Source organism: Petromyzon marinus, chromosome 7, assembly GCF_048934315.1.
Source record: "Petromyzon marinus isolate PM22_M1 ecotype Great Lakes invasive population chromosome 7, UKy_Petmar_22M1.pri1.0, whole genome shotgun sequence".
Classification (NCBI taxonomy): Eukaryota; Metazoa; Chordata; class Hyperoartia; order Petromyzontiformes; family Petromyzontidae; genus Petromyzon; species Petromyzon marinus.
The window spans coordinates 15,019,559-15,032,678 of record NC_133673.1 but is presented as its reverse complement, the minus strand read 5'-3'; the positions used below and the strand labels follow the sequence as shown (position 1 = coordinate 15,032,678).

The 13,120-nt window shown below is 54.8% G+C and overlaps 1 long non-coding RNA gene across 4 annotated transcripts in view; it reads right to left on the bottom strand.

The window, feature by feature from the left end:
- Nucleotides 1–12,313: 12,313 nt before the first annotated feature.
- Nucleotides 12,314–13,120, bottom strand: part of LOC142924036 (uncharacterized) — a 44,899-nt gene continuing 44,092 nt past the window's right edge. For all 4 annotated transcript variants that reach the window (XR_012941179.1, XR_012941181.1, XR_012941180.1 and 1 more), the window contains one exon: nt 12,314–12,446. This is a non-coding gene — a long non-coding RNA (uncharacterized LOC142924036). The remainder of the gene's footprint in view (nt 12,447–13,120) is intronic.

Genomic DNA, 13,120 nt, shown 5'->3' with positions numbered 1-13,120 from the left:
GTGGGGGGGGGGTGGGTGGGTGTGGTGTGCGTGGGTGGGTGTGGTGTGGTGTGCATGGGTGGGTAGGTGTCGTGTGGTGTGCGTGGTGGGTGGGTGTGGGGTGCGTGGGGGGGGGGTGGGTGTGGTGTGGTGTGCGTGGGTGGGTAGGTGTGGTGTGGTGTGCGTGGTGGGTAGGTGTGGTGTGCGTGGGTGGGTAGGTGTGTTGTGGTGTGGTGTGCGTGAGTGGGTGGTTGGGTAGGTGTGGTGTCCGTGTGTGGGTAGGTGTGGTGTGCGTGGGTGGGTAGGTGTCGTGTGCGTGATTTGGTGGGTGGGTAGGTGTGGTGTGGTGTGTGTGGGTGGGTGGGCGATCCGGGTGGGTGGGGCGGGTATAGGCGCGTGGGTGGGTGATGAAGTGTGTGAGTTGGGGAGGTGGGTGGGTGAATGAATGGGGCGGGAGAACGCGCGTGTGAGTGGGTGGGTGGTTAGGTGGGTGGGATGCGTGGGTGGGTTGAGGTTGTGTGTGGATGGAAGGGTGATTGGCTGGGAGGGTGGGTGAGCGCGTGGTTGGGTGAGTGGGTGGATGAGTGATTGGGTGAGCGGATGGGTGAGAAGATGCGGTGGTTGAGCGAGGAGGTGCGTGGGTGGGTGATACGCTGCAGAGGTGAGAGGGTGCGTGGGTGGGTAGATCGGTGGGTGGGCGTGCGAGTGGTGTGGGTGGTGGAAAAGAGGATGGTTGTGTTGGTGAGGAGATGGGATGCGTGGGTTGGTGAGGAAGTGGATGGGTGGGTGGATTTTGTAGGTGAGGATTTGGTGGTTGGTTATGCGGGTGAGTGAGGAGGTGGGTGCGTGGGTGGGTGAGCGTATACATTGGTGGATGGGTGAGCGAATGGGTGGGTGGGTGAGTGGGTGGATCAGTGGGTGGGTGAGGATGTGGGTGCATTGATGAGTGGGTGAGGGTCGGGTAGGTCAGCGTGCGGCTGAGTGGTCGAGTCAGCGGTGAGTGGGTGAGCGAGTGGCTTGGCGAGTGGGTAGTTGGCTGACGCGTGGGTGTGTGCGTGGGTGGGTGGGATAGCGAGCGAGCGAGTGGGTGGGTTGTTCGGTGGGTGAGCGGGTGAGTGTGGTGAGTGGTCTCTACGTCTTGAAATCTCAGGTCATTCGCCGCTTCGTGACTTGGTCCTCGCGAGGGGACCGGGTTTGGGGGGTGTGTGGGGTAGGGGTGGTGGGGGTGTAACAGCCCCTCGCTGGAGTCGCAGGCAGTGCGAGTCACCCTGGGGTTGATCGGCGGGATGGCAGTGGGGGTTAGGTCGCACAGACCTGCCGGGCTTTAACCCACAGCGAGCGCATCTGCACACGCATCCATACATTCAGCCATTAATCCATTCACCCACACATCCTCCTCCTCCCCCCCCCCCATTCACTCATTCATTAATTCAATATTCACCCCCATTCATCTTTCATCTGTGGGTCTGTCCACGCTCGTCAGTCGCACTGCCGCATTACAGAACCCCGTGCACTACCGGCAACCGTGATGCTGAATTATTCTTCTTTGAGAGTCCGTCTCTCTGTCAGCCTGGCTGCTTGCGTGTCTGTCTGTTGGTCCATCTGTCTGTCTATTTGTCAACCTGATTGTTTGCGTGTCTGTCTGTTGGTCCGTCTGTCCGTCTGTCTCTGTCAGCCTGGCTCTATCTGTCTGTCTGTTGCTCCGTCTGTCTGTCTGTATGTCAACCTGGTTGTCGGCTTGTCTGTCTGTCATTCCGTCCATCTTTCTATCTATCCGTCTGTCCGTAAGAGGTCTATCTTTGCACCTAACGTTCTGGCAAAACTTACACAATTGAAAATTGCGGTCAGATCTGCGTTCAACCGTTCGCACGCGCGCGCGCACGGAGCCCGAGGTTGCGAGGTGTGCGCGGATCGCACTGAACTCTGTTCGGACATCTCGAGACTTGCGCACAAACACATCGGCCATCGAGCGCGACGCCCCCCCCCCCCCTCCTCGATTGAGCAACAAAATAAAAAAAACCCACGGCGACAATTGTAACAGCGTCCACAGCAACAGCAGCAAAGTGTAGATGGTGAGGAAGGGAGGTCGCTCCCATCTCAGCCGCTGCTCATCCTGCCTGGATTCGGCTCCTGCCGTCGGTGCCATTCGAATCGCTGATTCCGCTCCCCACGCCAAATCACTGCTCAAGTTTCACGGGTTTCAGAAGCCTCCTCCCATCAGCCTCGCCTACCCTGGTGTCTCATTCCGCACGGAGGTCACCTTTCCTCCCCGTGCAATCTTCCGCTCACTCTCTCCTTCTCTAACGTCCACACTGGCATTGAGAAAAAAAAACATTAATCCTCTAGCGCCACTACCACCACCGCCGCCGCCGTCACCGCCTCTCGATGCGTAAGGTAGTGTCTGTCTCGCTGCCTGTGCCTCGTCACGAGGATCTTCTTGCTGCTGTTGTTGTTGTTGAACGGTCGGCTGATGTAGACGCAGAGCAGCAACTGCGATTTCACATTCAGGTGCTCAAGCCCAGATAACCGCGTCAGGAACAGCGGAGTGCTGTGTCGTCGCTGTGATGTCTCCCTTCTTCGTAATTTGTGGATCGGGGCATTGCCTCGCTATACGTTGCACTAAGCTCTCCGTTCTGGATGACCGCAATCGCACGCCACAGCTACTGCAGAGTTGTTCATTTTCCATTTGTGCATGAGGTCGGTATCCACATCTGCCGGTACTGCCATGGTGTGTGCAATGGGTGATGCGATTTAGGGGTGGACCATGAGCAGCTTGGTGGAAGATCAAACCCCAGGGGATCTTATTTGATTTGAAGGGGATCTTACTTGATTTGGATCTTTCACAAGGCACGTATAAAGATGCGGTGACGTTTTAGGAGCATCCGAGTTGTATCGCATTGCTGGTGCTATTGGTAGTGCTAGTTAGTGGTGGTGGTAGTGGTGATTGTGGTGGTGATGGCGGTAGTGGTGATGGTGGTGGTGATGGTGGCGGTGGTGATTGTGGTGGTGGTGGTGGTATTAACGATTGGGAGATTAATCCCAAAGTGGTTGTGTTGTTGTTGTTGTATCGGAGCCACAAGAGGAATGTGATGATTCCGAACGGGGGATTTAGGGGCGCTAAAACGGCTCCGGTCAAACTCGATTGACTGATGGGTTTCGTAGCTACCGGGGTGGGTGTAACCATGAACCAGCTTGGTAAAGAGAGTTATGTAATTCTGAACGCGCGTGCGTGTGTGTATTTATGCGTGTTGAACTTCTTTCGCAACGTACGTAGTCAACCGTGCTAATCGGAGGTGCGTCTCTGCATGGACACGCCAGTACATGTGTGCGTGCGTGCGCGTGCATATGTGTCCACGCATATGCCGGAATATGCGCTGGCGTGTGTGCATGTATAGTTGTGTATGTGTTTACACGTGTGTATGTGTAATATGCGCACGCATACACGTGTACGTACGTGTGTTTGCGTGTGTGTGAGATGGTGCTCCCTAACAGTACTTGCTCCAAAAGTCGGTTAAGGCTATGCGGGGGATCTTTGTCTGTGTCGTAGGGGGCCGAGTGCAAGCCACGTAGGCGCTCGTGGACAGCACCTGCCCCCAACATTCTCTTCAGGCTCTATGGGGGACCTTTGTCTTTGTCGTGATGAGTGCGAGTGCTGTTAGCGAGCACCTCTCGAGAACAGCGCTCGATCTGAGAGTCCGTCCGGCGATAGAGGTTGGGAAAGGGGCTACTTCGTCTTTGCACGCGCGTGTGCACGCACCTGTGTGTGCACGCCCCTGTGTGTGTGTGCGTGTGCACGCACCTGTGTGTGTGTGCGTGTGCACGCACCTGTGTGTGTGTGTGTGTGCACGCACCTGTGTGTGTATGCACCTGTGTTTGTGTGTGTGTGCACGCACCTGTGTGTCTGTGCACGCACCTGTGTGTGTGTGCGTGTGCGCGCGCACCATAGCACGTACACGTACACACGCACGGGGTCCACGCATGTACCCCCCCCCCACCGCCCCTTTAACTTCACCGACCAGGAGCGCACTCGCGTTCGGGTGATTGCGGCTACGAGGTGGGAGGTTTGTGATGATTGTAGCAACGACAACGACAACAAAGGTGGGGATGAGATGATATGAGGAAAGGGAGATGCACGGGGTTGGTAGAAGGGAGGGAGGGAGGCAGAGAGAGAGGTGGTTTTGTGGGGAGTCTATCGTGGTGGTGGTGGTGGGGGGCACGGGATGCTTGGGAGAAGGGGGGGGGGGCTGTGGAGAGTCGGGGATAGATAGGGGGAGGGCTTGCAGCGATATGGGCCGCGGTTGCGCACGAATAGGGAGGGGCGGTCCGACGCTGCTGCTGGTGGTGGCGGTGGTGGGGGGGGGGGGTACGTGAGGGAGCCCCGCTTCATCTGAGCATGCGCAAGCGTGTCTTATATAGAGAGAGGTCCTAAGGGGAGGGGTACTGGGGAAGAGGAGAGCGGAGCGCGTAGCAGCAGCAGCAAGCGGCGATGTCGATGATGATGATGCCGGATCGAGCATCCAGCGTTTCTATCTCATCCGTCCCTCCCCATCCATTCATCCGATACATCCATCTCATCCCTCTCGTCTCATCATCCGCTCTCTGTCCTCTCTCTCTCCGCTCTCCGCTCTCGCTCGCCGCTTTCCTTCTCGCGTCTCGCTCTGCTCTCGTCCGCCATGCCTCGCTCTCTCTCGCTCGCTCGCTCGCTCTATCAAGCCCTGCTGTGCACTATGCGAGTGCAGCCGGTCGGATACAGCCACGCAGTGCGTGGAGTGGGGGGGGGGTGCCGGCTATGGGGGGCGGGAGGGTGTCGTGTGGCTGTGTATAGAGAGAGAGACGCGTCGCACGAACGCACATCGGAGTAACGTTGGGCGGACCCGACGATGTTTCGATTGCGCACGGAGCGCTGGAACGAGAAGAGCAAGAAGCGAGAATAGGAGGAGGAGGAAGACGATAGGAAGATCGGAAGAGAGAGAGAGAAACACACGCAGAGAAGGAATAGAGAGAGAGAGGCAGAGATGAAAGAGAAGAGAGAGATAAATGAATGAAGAACGTCGGAGTCGACACTACGGTGGCTGTCTCTCGCGAATCTTTTTGCGGTTTGGGCTTGCTGTTCATCTAATAGCCGGCAAGCCCTTACCCCAAAAAGCATTCGAGGGGGATGCTTGGCATCGTCATCGTCCTTAGCCTGAGCTGGGGGGCGCCGGGGGGGAGGAGGGGGGAGCTGTTGTGGGAAGAGGAGCAGCAGCAGGAAGAGGGAACCTCTCATGAATCGTCGACTCGACAGAGGGACCCCGAGCGACCGCGTCTTCTCTACGCTCTCGGCGCGATAAACAACTCCCTCCCTCCCTCCCCGCTCTTTCACTCTCTCCATCTCCTCCATCCATCTCTCCTCTTCCCACCTCTCCATCCCATACCGGCGGGGGGGGGGGGGGCTTCCGTTCCTTCTCCGCTACCGATAAGAGCGCAGCACCTAAGGAAGGGGCAGTGGAGTGAGCAGCAGCAGCAGGAGAGTGGAGGCGGGTAGACGGGAAATGCGTAAAACGCGCGCGAGTGTTTTGGATGCGCGACTGCGCTCGCTCTCGTTCCTGCAACAACTTAGCGACGACGACGACGAGGAGGGGACGATGATAACGAGACAGCTGAGAGGATGAGAGATAGAGGAAGGAGGGAGTCCGTTGTTGTCCACGAGTGGGGAGCAGCGTTACCCATCCCGGGGCACAGATCACAGAGGCGACCGGCGAAGGGACGGAGGATGGATTATGCACCGCACAACCTTCACACGCACGCGCACGCACACACACACCGGGCATGGCACTTTTCCCCGAGTCTAACCTTGTGAAGTGGAAAACCACCTTCCCAGTCAACGTTTGGTACACCGCCCCTTCCGTGTTGCAGGCGTTTAGGGAGTATTTGTGTGCGCGCGCGCGTGTGTGTCTGTGTAAGTGTCTGTGTATGTATATAGGTCGACTCAATCTCAAATGAGTACCTGGTGCGGTGGGTGAATATCGCCACTGGGGAGACAAAGGCGGCCGGGCGTGGTGCTGGCCACCCACACCCTCGTTTGCCATTCAGGCCTTCATAGGTGCTGCTCGCTAACAGCACTTGCCCCTACAGTCTGTTAAGGCTATAGGGGGAATATTTGTATGTTTGTGTATGTGTGTGTCTGTTTGTGTGTGTCTATAGGAGTATCTGTGTCTATGTGGTTGTGTCTGTGTCTGCATGGGGGTGTCGGCTACGTGAGTCTGGGAATGTCTTTGTGAGATTCCAAAGTTGTCTGTACAGTATACCCACGTGTGTGTTAGCTATGGAGTATGTATTAGTATGTCTAAATACCAATGTACATAGACATTAATATATGCGTGTCTATGTATGCCCGTGCCTAGATACGTTGTGTTTATGTGCTTTGTATCTGTGTTTGTGGAGTGTGTGTGTAGTATTTGTCCATGTACGGTGTCTCTTTACGACATTGGCATACGCTGCGTATCTATGTGCCGTGTCTCTGCTGCGTCTCTGTGTTTGTGTATCTGTGCTGTGTCTATGTGCGTTGTCTATGAGCTGTGTCTCTGTACTGTGTGTCTATGTGACTTGTATTTATACTTTAAGTCTATGTACGGTGTCTACATACTTTGTGTCTCTGTGTTGTGTCTCTGTGCTGTCTGTGCGCTGTGTGTCCATGTGCTGATTGTTTATGTGCTCTCTGTGTTGTCTATATACTGCTTAAATACTGTCTATGTGGGATCTTTGTGTTGTCTCTCTGCCGTGTGTCTATGTGGGGTGTCTGTACGGTCTCCGTGCCGTGTCTATGTGCCGTTTGTCTCTGTACCGTTTGTCTATGTGATGAGTGTCTGTGGGGTCTCTGTGCTGTCTCCGTGCCGCGTGTCTATGTGCCGCGTGTCTCTGTACCGTGTGTCTCTGTACCGTGTGTCTATGTGCCGCGTGTCTATGTGATGAGTGTCTATGTGCCGCGTGTCTCTGTACCGTGTGTCTCCGTGCCGCGTGTCTATGTGCCGCGTGTCTCTGTACCGTGTGTCTCCGTGCCGCGTATCTATGTGCCGTGTGTCTATGTGCCGCGTGTCTATGTGCCGTGTGTCTATGTGGGGTCTCTGTGCTGTCTCCGTGCCGCGTGTCTATGTGCTGTGTCTCCATGCCGTGTGTCTATGTGCCGTGTGTCTATGTGCCGCGTGTCTATGTGGGGTCTCTGTGCTGTCTCCATGCCGTGTGTCTATGTGCCGCGTGTCTCTGTGATGAGTGTCTATGTGGGGTCTCTGTGCTGTCTCCATGCCGCGTGTCTATGTGCCGTGTGTCTATGTGCCGCGTGTCTCCGTGATGAGTGTCTATGTGGGGTCTCTGTGCTGTCTCCGTGCCGCGTGTCTATGTGCTGTGTGTCTCCATGCCGCGTGTCTATGTGGGGTCTCTGTGCTGTCTCCATGCCGTGTGTCTATGTGCCGTGTGTCTATGTGCCGCGTGTCTCCGTGATGAGTGTCTATGTGGGGTCTCTGTGCTGTCTCCGTGCCGTGTGTCTATGTGCCGTGTGTCTATGTGCCGCGTGTCTCCGTGATGAGTGTCTATGTGGGGTCTCTGTGCTGTCTCCGTGCCGCGTGTCTATGTGCCGCGTGTCTATGTGCCGCGTGTCTCCGTGATGAGTGTCTATGTGCCGCGTGTCTATGTGCCGTGTGTCTATGTGCCGTGTGTCTATGTGGGGTCTCTGTGCTGTCTCCATGCCGTGTGTCTATGTGCCGCGTGTCTCCGTGATGAGTGTCTATGTGGGGTCTCTGTGCTGTCTCCATGCCGTGTGTCTATGTGCCGCGTGTCTCCGTGATGAGTGTCTATGTGGGGTCTCTGTGCTGTCTCCGTGCCGTTTGTCTATGTGCCGCGTGTCTATGTGCCGTGTGTCTATGTGGGGTCTCTGTGCTGTCTCCATGCCGTGTGTCTATGTGCCGTGTGTCTATGTGCCGTGTGTCTATGTGCCGCGTGTCTCCGTGATGAGTGTCTATGTGGGGTCTCTGTGCTGTCTCCATGCCGTGTGTCTATGTGCCGCGTGTCTCTGATGAGTGTCTATGTGGGGTCTCTGTGCTGTCTCCGTGATGAGTGTCTATGTGCCGCGTGTCTATGTGCCGTGTGTCTATGTGCCGTGTGTCTATGTGCCGCGTGTCTATGTGCCGTGTGTCTATGTGCCGTGTGTCTATGTGCCCCGTGTGTGTCTCTGTGCCCTGCGGTGTCTCTCTGTTACAAAACGCCACGGTCGCGCAAAATGGCTGACGCGTTCCTATAATGCACGCGAGTCGCCCTCCACCTGTGCATCCTCGCTCTCTCTCCTCTCTCTCCCCTCCCTCCCTCCCTCCCGCTCTCTCATCTCGCTCCACTCTTCCCCGTCTCTCCGTGTCTTCATCACGGAGTCGGGGGAAATTCACACAAGGGATAGGAGGGTAAACCGGGCAGTGTGGTGCGTTCCTGGTGATATGATGGTGACCGCCCCCCCCACCTCCACACACATCACACCTCGTGTGCCATGTCGACCTTCATAGTTGCCGCTGCTTACTGCTCGCTAAACAGCACTTGCACCGACAGTCGTTGAAGGCTATACGGGGGAGCTTTGCCTGTGCTTGTTTGCTGATGGTGGCGGTGGTAGACCAGGGTTAGGGTGATGGGGGTGAATGCGGGTGGCCGTGGGGTGCCTTGGGGTGAATGGTGGTTTGTTGGTGAAAGTGGTGGTGGTGGATTGGGGGAGAGATGTTGTCGATGGTGGGGGTGATGATGTTGATGATGGTGTCGATGGTGATGGTTCATATCTGCAGTTGAACACAAAGCCTCCATCGCAAACGGACGTTGATGTTGAAATCGCGCGCGTGCACCCGTACAGGTGCTTTTGTGTGCGCGCGCGATTATCTGAACCGGTCCTGTGCCTGCCCGTAGGTCGACTCAGCCTCAAATGAGCACCTGGTGGCGATGTTTACACGGGGGGACAAAGGCGGTCGGGCGCTGTGCTGACCACCCGGCCCCGGCCTTCACAGGTGCACGCTAACAGCACTTGCCCCAACAGCCTGTTAAAGGCTACACGGGGGATCTTTGCCTTTGCATGTGTGTACACGTTGCGGCAGTCGTATCGAAGCGCGTTACGAGACAGCGGCATTGAACCAGAAGAGTGTGGGAGACGCGTAACGTGGAACTGTTTAAAGTCTCTTATTCAGTTGTACAGGTGTCGAAGGGTACACGTGCTCGAGTGAATTATCTTCGGCTGATTATAATCACTTGAAGGTTCCATGTTTGTTACGCGCCTGCGTGTGCATATACACAATCGGGTATGCATATGTGCGCATTACACACACACACAATTACCGTATACCTATAGAAACACACGCAACAGGCATACACATGTACACACGAGCGCGCATACAGGTGTGCGCATACACGCATAATTGTACAAAATTACATAGGCACGTAAGCACGCATACACACAACTACACTCATGCTATACACACGCACAGATAACCACGTACACACAACACACGCGCACGTGTACACACACACACACGCACGTGTACACACACGCGTACACACAACCACAAGCATTGACAATCACGTTCAAACACACACACAGCTATGCGCGTGTACACTCGCACACGATTACGCAGCCACGTGCACGCAACTACACAATCACACACGCACACAGAAACAAATACATATATACACAACATTCAAACAACAACAACAACAATTGCCATTCTCCACGACGTGGCGGTTACTATAAACTAAAACGACACCATGTGTTATTTTACAATGTAAAGGCCACCCGGCGCTTGTGCCAGGCTAGGTGCACACGCAACTATGCACACACAACCTCATAAATAGAACCGTACACGTACAAAGACAAAATACCCCCGTATAGGCTTAACATTATTGGGGCAAGTGCTGTTTGCGATTACCTATTAGGACCGCCACGGCACACGAGGGGGTGGAGTGGCGAGCACCACACCCGGCCGCTTTTGTCTCCCCCAAATTGCTAATGTATTACACACCGCGCCAGGTACACATTTTGAGGCTGAGTCGACCTAGGAGAGGACCAGGACAAGTTCTGATTTAATTCACGACTGATGATAGCGACCAGCGCGCGAACCACCACTTGCGCACAGCTGCACATGGACACATCATAAGCAGATGTACACGCCCGTGTGCACACGTGTACATAAACAACCATATGTACACATCAACGCAAATACACACACAACTACATATGCACACACACGTGGCCATACACGCTCACGAATATCCTCGCGCACACAACTACACGTACACGCGGAAATACACGCGTACGTATGCGCATATACACACACACACGCGCGCGCAACACACACGAAACGGCATGTACACAACCACGTACATGCAGACGCACACACACACACAAATACAAAGATACCCCGATAGCCTACGCAAGGCTGTTGGGGAAAGTTTTGTTTGCAAGCACCTATTAAGGTAAGCACGGCACACGAGGTGGTGGGTGGCCACCACGACGCCCGGCCGCCTTTGTCTCCACAGTGATGATGTTGACTAATTTAAGGCTGAGTGGACCTCGAGGAGGCCCAGGACGGGTTCAGATATTCATCATCGATGTTGGGCCGTGAGCGGGAAATCGAACTCGGGTCGCCGGGTTCGTAGTGCAGTGCGCTCACCATTGCACTATATACCACCGCTCCTCGTACGCGCACACAAATACAAAGATCCCCAGTATAGTCTTAACAGACTCTGGGGGAAAGTGCTGTTAGCGTGCACCTATTAAGGCCGGCACGGCACACGAGGGGGTGGTTGTCCAGCACCACGCCCGGCCGCCTTTGTCTCGCCAGCGGCGATGTTTACACACCGCACCGGGTACTCATTTGAGGCTGCCTCGACCTAGGTGGGAGGCCGAGGAGCGGTTCAGATAATCCTCACCGGTGTTTTCCGTGAGCGGGAATCGAACTCGAGTCGCCGGGTTTCGTAGCGCACACGCACGCGTAAACACAAACGCGCACACACACGTGCATATACACAATCACAAATGCGTACACGAAACATTCACAAACTAGCAACTACCAAACGGCACCGTGGCGAGGTTCAACAGGTGAGGGGAGCGGTGGCGCAGCGGTTAGCGCTACGCTGCGCTCCGTTCCCGGCCACCCGGGTTCGATTCCCGCTCACGGCCAACATCAGTGACGATTACCTGAACCGGTCCTGAGCCTCCCCTAGGTCGACTCAGCCTCAAACGAGCACCCGGTGCGGTGTGTAAACATCAGCACTGGGGAGACAAAGGCGGGCCCAGACGTGGTGCTGGTCACGCACCTCTTGATATGCACGTTGAACTTCTTTCGCACCGTACGTAGCCAACCGTTCTAACCGGAGGTGCGCCGTGTCGGCCTTCATAGGTGTTACTCGCTAACAGCACTTGCCCTAGACAGTCTATTAAAGGCTATACGGGGAACCTTTGTCAATGGGGCGAGGAGATGGCGGAGACATTAATATAAACTCGGCCGATGCCCTCTCAATGCACAATTTGTTTTAAAATAAATTTTAAAAACTTTTGGTCGTTTTCCCCACCGATTGCGAATCCAGTTTCGTTATCGGCGTCGGGACCCGAATTATCGCGGAGAGACGCCACGCGCCCGCGTGTTCGACAGCGACCCGCGGAAGCGGATATGCCAGAAGTGGTTCTGAGATCACTTCATGTGATATGCGGTACATCAGATCCACGAACTTTTACGGAGGGGGCACACACCCAGCTGATGAGACTTTTAAAAAAAAAACCTCAGAACTATAATTAATGTATATTATTTTAATAAATAAGGTATATAAATTGTATTCTCTTGATTATTGTTTTTTTACTTTAACATTTTGGTGCACTCGTTTGGTGACCGGGTCAGTGTGAGCACCGTTTTAGTCGCGCGACTGAGCGGACCAAGCCCGGGATGCGAACCCAGATGTCTCAGCGGCGCTGTACAGGCCCCAGTGACCCATGTCTCGCTCCGTGAACCATCGGGGCCCACCTCATCTAACAACCAACCAAATACAAAGGTCCCCCGTATAGCCTTAACGGACTGTAGGGACAAGTGCTGTCAGCGAGTAGCGGCAAACTTTTAACGGCCTGGCACCGCGCACGAGCGGGGCCGGGTGAGCGGTCAGCACCACGCCCAGGACATCGAACAACAACGAACGCCTCTCTCCATCTCTCCCTCTCGTCCATCAGCGAGTCGGCCATCGTCATCCACGACCCTCTGGGTTCCCCCCCCCCCCTACCCACCCACCTCGCGCCCCCACCCCGTCCGTGTAAATACGGAAGTCGTCTGCGTGGCTTAAGTCGACAACTTCTGGTGAGCTGCAGCCTCCTCCGTCCGCGTGGCCGTCTGGGCGAGGGGAGATTCGGGGTGGTCGGTCTTGGAGGACACGTGGAGGAAGATCTCTCTGCCGGCCCTCGTGGCACCGGCACACGCGCAGGTGCTCTGAAGGAGAGAGGAGAAATTCCGTCCATGATACAGGTTGTTGTTGTTGTTGTTTGGGTTATATCGCGTAAATATACAAACGTGACGTTAAACCCGCCACCACCCGACACAGTAAGAAGGGTTGTCACGTAAACAGAACGTGCCAAATCGTCACTAGTACAGCACGCCGATGTGTTGGGGAGCCAAGCCACAAATATTTACAATCTGAGCACGACGTTTCGCCAGTAATTACAATCGGGAATCATCAGGTGACAGCCAGATTTGTATAGAAGTCCACCCGTTTTGTTCCTTATATCGAGGCGTAGATGTGGAGACGTGCCGCGTTCGGTGTTTACTTTCGCTGCCGACGCTCGTGTTCGTTCTCGTTCGTCACCCGTTTCATTTACGAATGTCGTTTCAGCGTTTCTCGCTTTCTGGAGAGAATATTGAGTCGTTGTCGTGGTTATTGTTATTATTACTACAGGATTGATGGTCCATTCATTCACGCAATCGTTCCTTATTTTCTCGACAGGTGGTTTCATACGATAGAGCTATTTTCATTCATGTATTCAGTCATTCGTTTAATCATTCATCATATTTTTCTTAGTTATTATGACAGCATTGATTTGATTAATTCCGTAATTCCTCACCTCCATGCCTCATTCATAAAACACGTTAGTTATTACATTATCGAT